The sequence below is a fragment of the Hevea brasiliensis genome, chromosome 6 (assembly GCF_030052815.1).
Source record: "Hevea brasiliensis isolate MT/VB/25A 57/8 chromosome 6, ASM3005281v1, whole genome shotgun sequence".
Lineage (NCBI taxonomy): Eukaryota > Viridiplantae > Streptophyta > Magnoliopsida > Malpighiales > Euphorbiaceae > Hevea > Hevea brasiliensis.
In genome coordinates, this window is record NC_079498.1 from 44014182 (window position 1) to 44022660 (window position 8479).

Here is an 8479-nt window from a genome sequence, read left to right on the forward strand (position 1 = left end):
ATTTAAAAATTCAGATTTGAATCTCATTCAAACAAATTTAAAAATTCAGATTTGAATCACATTCAAACAACTTCAAAAATTCAGATTTGAATCACATTCAAACATTTTTTAAAAAATCATATTTGAATCATATTCAAATATTTTTAAAAAAATCAGATCTGAATTTTATTGAATCAATTTTAAAAAATCAGATTTAAATATGATTCAAACAACTTTAAAAATTCAGATTTGAATCACATTCAAACAACTTTTAAAATTCAGATTTGAATCACATTCAAACAAATTTTAAAATTCTGATTTGAATCATAATTTAATTGTGTGATTAAAACAACTAATTAAACACTTTAATTAGTCAAAGAATAGGCCTTAGATCATACAACAATTGCAGAATTAAAAGCCAAACCTTGAATCACCCATGGAACCATTGTTGCCGCCACCAATGGTGGCTTCTCCATGTGTGACGCCACATCTCATGATCCAACCAGCAATGAATCTCTTGATCTCATGATCAAACACACAATTAAATTATATAATCAACAATCTAAATGGCAAATATAGTGGCTCTGATACCAATTGAAGGAACAGGCGTGAAAAACACAAGATTATACCATTGAATTCAAAAATTTTCACCTAGGGTCACAAGCACCATGCAAGATTTATTTTTATCTATTTGATTTCAATGATAAACAACATATTAAAACTCTTTTAATATGTTTTTGGATCTGTATTTGCCATTTAAGATTTTAAAATTAATCAGATTAATTTTAGAACCCTAGATTAAATCAAGAATGATTACACTAACCTCTTGATGTCTTTGCGGCGTGTCTGCGCTTTGAGATTCGTCTTGAGGACACCGGATGTTGTCCCTCTAGCTTGTCCACACCAAGAACACCTATGGCAGCCCTTGAACAGCTTCTAAAGCCTTTTCTATTAATTAGAAATTCAAGTTCTGCCTTTTAAGAGATTAGAGATGCAAGCAGACACTAGAAACAATTTCTAGTGTTCTTAATTCAAGAGATTGATGGCTAATCTCTTTGAATTGATGAGAGATGAAGAGAAATAGCTGGAGAGGCTCAAAATGGCGTGACATATGAGAGGAGAGGCTGCTGGTTGTGTTTTCTTTTCATAACCCCACTTAAATAGCTAGGTTAACACATTAAACCCTAGCCACATGTCACCTTTTGATTAGCTCTAGGTTTAAGTGACCCAATCACATTGTGCCAAGTGTCAAACCTATATTTAATCTTGATTTTAATCATCTTACATGATTAAAAATATTTGGCAAGCTTATGTGTTATGCCATGTGTCACCATCTCATGGTGCCACGTGTCACACCGCAAAATGACCAAAATGCCCTCGTGTCTTAATTTTGAGTTCTTAACCCAAAATAATTATTTTCTTCTTCTAATTAATTTATATCAAATATAAATTAATTAATTAATCTCTATTAATTAATTTCTCATCAATTAAATTCATATTTAAACACTTTAAATATAAATTTAATTTATACTACACATCCAATAATCTAGATTTGGTTTCAAGTCATGCTAGGGACTTTGCAATTTTATTGCAAACCAAATCTATTTAATTAATCAATTAAACTCTTTAATTAATTAATTAAATCATATTTAAATAGGTGATAACTTGTGTATGTGTGTGACTTACTAGGCTCATCACTAATTGGCAATGAGACATGATATCAACTCTTAATATCATCGAACTCTTTCTTACCATAAATGATTTCTCTAAATCATTTTATGAACCTCATAGACCATGGTTAACACCTAGCATAGCATGCCATGGCCACCCAATTAGTAATAAGATTTACCTTAAATGAACCTATAATCATATGTTACCATGCACTAGAATCTCTCTGTTACAAAATCCCAACTCAAGTGGAGTCATGGTTTATGTCAAACTCCATTTGCTATGAATATTATGTTCTCTTTTAATTCCAGTTCTTGATTAAAAGATTTTTCTCATCGAAACTCTTTTACGAATAAATCTATCTGTCTGGCCAGAACTTGAAACATCAAGAACAATTAAATGAACATAGGATTTTATCTCTATTTACTTAGAGGAACAGATTCCATCTTGATCAACACCTACCTCCATATATAACTAGCGGAGCCAACACATGCCCATATACCCATACATAGTACAAGTATGAAAGCGATCAAACTCAAACTACCTATATACAAGATAAGCTGTGCTATCTCGTGTCTAAAGATTATATGCACTGATATGATTTATGACAAAACATTGACAAGAGTAAACTCCATGTGCTTGTCATAAGTGTCACTGGTTCGGCCTACTTATCATTTATAAGTGCCTATCATGTTTGTTATATGGCATGAGACTCACCATTCCATCTTATTTATATCTCATATAAATAACTTGGGAACAAACATGAATACAATCTTTCTGGATAAGTCATGTCCTTATTATGAAGTATCCTCGATTGTGAACCTATTTATGATACTTTGTGCTAGAAATATTGTCACTCATATTCTTAACAACTTAAGAATAATATTTCTAACAAAATATCAATGGACCTTTTCTATTACACATAAATATATTATGTAAACGGAAAAGTGGAAATGCCTTTTATTATTAAAAATATGTATATGCTCTAGGGCATACTACTAACAAGAGCAGAAGGCAGAAAACTAGACAGAGCCTATGCTATAAGGGCACAGGAGGAACGAGATGCTTCAGATGTCATCAAGGGTACGTTCCTCCTTTATATTGCTTTTGTTCATGCATTAGTGGATCCTGGATCTACTCATTCATATATTTGTATCAAGCTGCCCGTAGAAAAGGGAATACCAATAGAGGAAAGTGACCAAGACATCCTGGTCACAAATTCGTTAGGCCATAGTGTGGTAGTAAACAAGGTGTCTAAGGGCTGTTCATTGAAGATTCAAGGGAAAGAGTTCTCAGCAGACTTAATCGAACTGCCTTTCCATGAGTTTGATGTGATTTTAAGAATGGACTGGTTATCCCATCACAAGGCAATAGTAGATTGTAAATTGAAGAGAATCTCTCTGAAAACTACTGAGAACGAAGAAATAATAGTAATGGGTGAAAGGATAGATTTCTTGTCCAATGTCATCTCAGCTACAGTTGCAAGGAGATGGTTGAGAAAAAGGTGTGAAGCCTATTTGGCACACGTGGTTGACACTAGGCAGGGTAAACTTGACTTGTCTGACATACCCACAGTAAGGGATTTCTCTGAGGTATTTCCTGAGAAATTGCCTAGTTTGCCACCAGAAAGGGAAGTTGAATTTACTATTGAGATTATGCTGGGTACAGCTCCAATTTCAATTGCTCCGTATAGGATGGCACCTGCTGAATTGAAAGAGTTAAAAATCCAGCTGTAAGAATTACTAGACAAGGGGTTCATACGCCCCAATGTGTCACCGTGGGGAGCTCCGGTACTGTTTATAAAGAAGAAAGATGGGACACTGAGGTTATGTGTTGACTACCGACAGTTAAACAGAGTAACAATGAAGAACAAGTATCCGTTGCCTAGAATTGACGATCTATTTGATCAGTTGAAGGGAGCCGTGTTTTCTAAGATTGATCTCAGATCAGGGTATCATCAGCTAGGTTTAAGGATGCAGATGTGCCTAAGACTGCATTTAGAACCCGGTATGGGCATTATGAATTCCTGGTGATGCCATTTGGGTTAACAAACGCTCCAGAAGCATTCATGGACCTTATGAACCATATCTTCCATCCATACTTAGATCGGTTTGTAGTGGTCTTCATTGATGACATCCTGGTGTATTCCAAGGATAAAGCAGAACATGATGAGCATTTGAGAATTGTTCTGCAGACTTTAAAAGAGAAGAAATTGTATGCTAAATTATCCAAGTGTGATTTCTGGTTGAATGAGATTGCATTCCTTGGACATGTAGTATCAGCTGAAGTGATTAGAGTGGATCCCAAGAAAATTGAAGCAGTGATGGGATGGAAGCCTCCCAGAAATACAACTGAGATCAGAAGTTTCTTGGGGTTAGCTGGATATTATAGAAGATTTGTAAAGGGATTTTCCCTGATAGCTGCTCCAATGACCAAATTACTACACAAGAATATGAAATTTAACTGGAATGACAAGTGTCAAGCCAGTTTTGAGAGGCTGAAGGCTACATTGACAGAGGCACCAGTGTTAACACAGCCAATGTCTGGAAAAGACTTTGTAGTCTATAGTGATGCCTCACACAATGGGTTAGGGTGTGTACTCATGCAACAAGGAAAAGTGGTCGCATATGCTTCCAGGCATTTAAGGCCAAATGAAAAGAATTACCCTACTTATGATTTAGAGTTAGTAGCAATTATCTTCGCATTGAAGATATGGAGGCATTACTTGTATGGAGAAAAATGCTACATATACACAGACCATAAGAGTCTGAAGTATCTGCCAACCCAGAAGGAATTTAATTTGAGATAGAGGCGATGGATTGAATTCCTGAAAGATTATGATTGTGTGATTGACTACCAACCTGGGAAGGCAAATGTAGTCACTGATGCTTTAAGTAGAAAATCTATCGTAGCATTAAGATCTCTTAATGCCCAACTGTCCTTAACTCATGATGGAGTTATTTTGGCTGAGTTGCAAGTGAAGCCGAATCTGTTACAACAGATATAGGATGGGCAGAAGACAGATGAGAAATTAACGGCTGTTATGGGCAAAATCACTGAAGGGAAGGAAACTAAATATGAAGTGAAAGAAAATGAGTGCTTGTACTATAAAGAAAGAGTGTGTCTTCCAGATGATAAAGAATTGGAAACCAGTATTCTGAGAGAAGCACATAACAGTGTGTATGCTATGCACCCAGGAAGCACAAAAATATACCATGACCTGAAACTCCGATACTGGTGGTCAGGTATGAAGAAGGACATAGTTGACTATGTAACTAGATGCTTGACATGTCAGCAAGTCAAAGCAGAACATCAAGTTTCATCAGGTTTGTTACAGCCTATAAACATACCTGAATGGAAATGGGACCGAGTCACTATGGACTTTGTCAGTGGTCTACCTCTGACTCAGAAGAAGCATGATGCAGTATGGGTGATTGTGGATAGGTTGACCAAATCAGCACATTTTCTGTCAGTCAGAACTGACTACTCACTGGAAAAGCTAGCAGAATTGTACATTAGTGAGATAGTTAGACTATATGGAATTTCACTTTCCATTATATCTGACAGAGACCCAAGGTTTACATCTAGATTTTGGAAGAAATTACAAGAATCCTTGGGCACACAACTCCATTTTAGTACGGCTTTTCATCCTCATACGGATGGATAGTCAGAAAGAATAATCCAGGTCCTCGAGGATATGCTGAGAAGTTGTGTTATTGAGTTTGAGGGAAGTTTGGACAGATACCTTCCACTGGCAGAATTTGCATATAATAATAGCTATCAAGCTAGCATATAAATGGCACCCTATGAAGCACTGTATGGGAGAAAATGCAGAACACCTGTATGTCGGACTGAATTGGGTGAAGATAAGCTAGTGGGGCCAGACCTGATAAAACAGACAGAGGAAAAGGTGAAACTGATAAAGGCCAATTTGAGAGTTGCCTCAGACTGACAGAAATCTTATGCTGACTTGAGGAGAAAAGAAATTGAGTATGAAGTTGGCGAGAAGGTATTTCTCAAAGTATCACCGTGGAAGAAAGTGTTGAGATTCGGGAAAAAGGGAAAATTAAGCCCTAGGTTCATTGGCCCATATGAAGTTATTGAACGTGTGGGACCAGTAGCCTACCGATTAGCCTTACCACCTGAGTTGGACAAGATACATAATGTGTTCCATGTCTCGATGCTCAGAAGATACAGATCAGATCCTTCACATGTCATCTCAGCAGAAGAAATTGCGGTACAACCTGACCTGACATATAAAGAAGAACCAATTAAAATCTTGGCACGAGAGGTAAAAGAGCTCAGAAACAAGACAATTCCACTAGTAAAAATCCTATGGAGACACCACAACACGGAAGAGGCAACATGGGAGAGTGAGGAGACAATGAGGCAACAGTTCCCTCAGCTCTTCACATCAGGTAAATTTCGAGGACGAAATTTTTATTTGGAGGGGAAGAGTTGTAACATCCCCACTGTACGTATTCTGTACGTTCTATTGCTCCAGTGGCCAAATAACAATCCAAGCAAGTTAGGATGTCTGGAAATACACTTCGATGATAGTGAACAGACATATAATGATGAAATAAATAAAAAGAAAATACAAGAAAAATCAAAGAAAAATGAAAGAGAGAAAATGAAGCTAAGTTAAACGAGCCGGCATCGCAGCGATGGGTGACCACACTGGGAAGGCCGTTGCCAATCCCAGGACTGCGGGAAAGCCTCAGAATTTAATTTTGAGGCATAAATAAAGGTTTATTGAAATGTAATTGACACTAGAAATATCAAAGAAAAATTAATAAATTAGTACAAAGAAAAATAAAAAATCGAGAAACAGACAAAAATTGGTGTTACCGAAAAATCGGGAATATAACTCAAAGTGGGGTATTTTAGTTATTTGACACCTAGAGTTGCCTTTTGACCTCAATTTCCATTAAAAATAAATGATATTACACTTAGAAAATGTCATGAAAAATTAAATTGTGATACATTATAAGAATAGTGAAAGAAATGGGTGATAAAATCTAATTTATGAAACTTTGAATAATTAACATTAAAATCCAAGTTAGTGCTCCACTAACTCTTAATTTGGGACACTTAAATATTCCTTTGGGACAGCAAAACCATCATCTTCCACCTTGAGAAATAACCAGCTAAGAGAAATGAAGTTCACCATGGAAATCACCATGGACGCCCCACATGCAACCTCCATGGGTGCATGATCAAGCCACCATTTCTACTTAGTTCCTTCATTAAAGCTTGCCTATTCACCTTGGGGAAGATATTGGCAACAAGAAAAACAAGATTTGGTGAAGTTTTGATAAGCTCCAAAAGTGGTAAGTGTCCAAAACCTCTCCCTTGCTTTAGTAAACTTTGTGTTTAGGTTGAGGTGAGTATTTTGGTTAAGAGAAATGAAGAAAATCTTGAGAAATGAAATGGTCCATTTTTGGCAGCCATGAATATGTGTTGTAGTTGAATTTTTCTTATCTATAATGGATGGAAACTAAGGTTGAATAACTTAATGGAAGAAGTAGTAAGTTAAAATCTAAGTATGTGCATGTAGTGCTTGAATTAAGGGTGTGTAATGGAACCTTAATGCTTTGGGCAAACTGCCATGTTTGGCAGCCTATTAAACCATGAATTTGTGTGTGAACATGTACTTATTAATGAAATATGCTAATGTTAAATTGTGGGCAGCAAGTGTAAGTGATATTGAAGTATGATTATGTTGAAGTGTATGTGTAATATTGACATTGAGATATGTTGAATTTTGGTGGAAGTAAATGTTGAACTTAATGGTGAATTGTGTGCATTGAGCACTTGAATATGCTGCCCAAAATTGTTGCTAGAATTGTGTACAATATATATATGGAAGTGTTATTGATTGAATATTGAAGTAATGAGGAGGAGAAGGAATATAAAATTGGAAGTGTATGTGCTTTGTGCAGGTTGTGTATTGAAGGCAGTACTTAAATTAGGCCATAAGTACCAAACTATGAACCCAATTGGTATGAGGCTAATGAGCAGTGAAACTAGACACCAAGTAGGCCAAATTTCATGTAGAAATGTTGCCAAAATTGTGCCTAGAAACTGACTTTAAAAATGACCAAATCCGGATTAGCAACCTTGCAACCTAGATTTCTGACCATATGAACAGTAGTTCTTGGGATGACCACAACTCACTCAAAACAGGTCCAATTGACCTGAAATTTTTATCATGGTTAGTTTAGACATATATCTACAATTCTTATGAAGACACCAAAGCCCAGAAATAGACAGAACCAAGTCAAATGTCTTGCATAAGTTCGGGTACAAAAACTGCCGAACCAAAAGTGACCTAAAATTGACCAAATTTTGCACTAAAGGTGCAATCTGTCCAGCTTTAGTAAATTGACCATATCTTGGTCCATACAACTCGGAATGACCTGAAATTTTGCCCCGCGTGCAATAAGACATAGAGCTACAATTTTTCTTCTTTGACTAGAAGCTAAAAACCAAGAGAAATAGGACTTTAAGCTAGACCAATCTAGCACACGAAAATTAAGAATTTGACATCTTACATACAATTATGCTTGAAGCATTTTGGCAATGAATGCCAACTTGTAAAAATGGTAAATTGCACTATATTGGCAGCATATTGAGATATAAATTGTGACATTTTGATGCTAGAAACAACTTATCTATATTACCTAAAAAGGTCAACATGTGCATTGACTTGTGAATTATATAATAGTTAGTAAACTCAAAAAATTGAAGAATTAAACAATTAATTTATAATGTGCCCTAGTTTGCCTAGTTGACTAGTATGGATAGGTTGGCATGCCAATAGGATTCT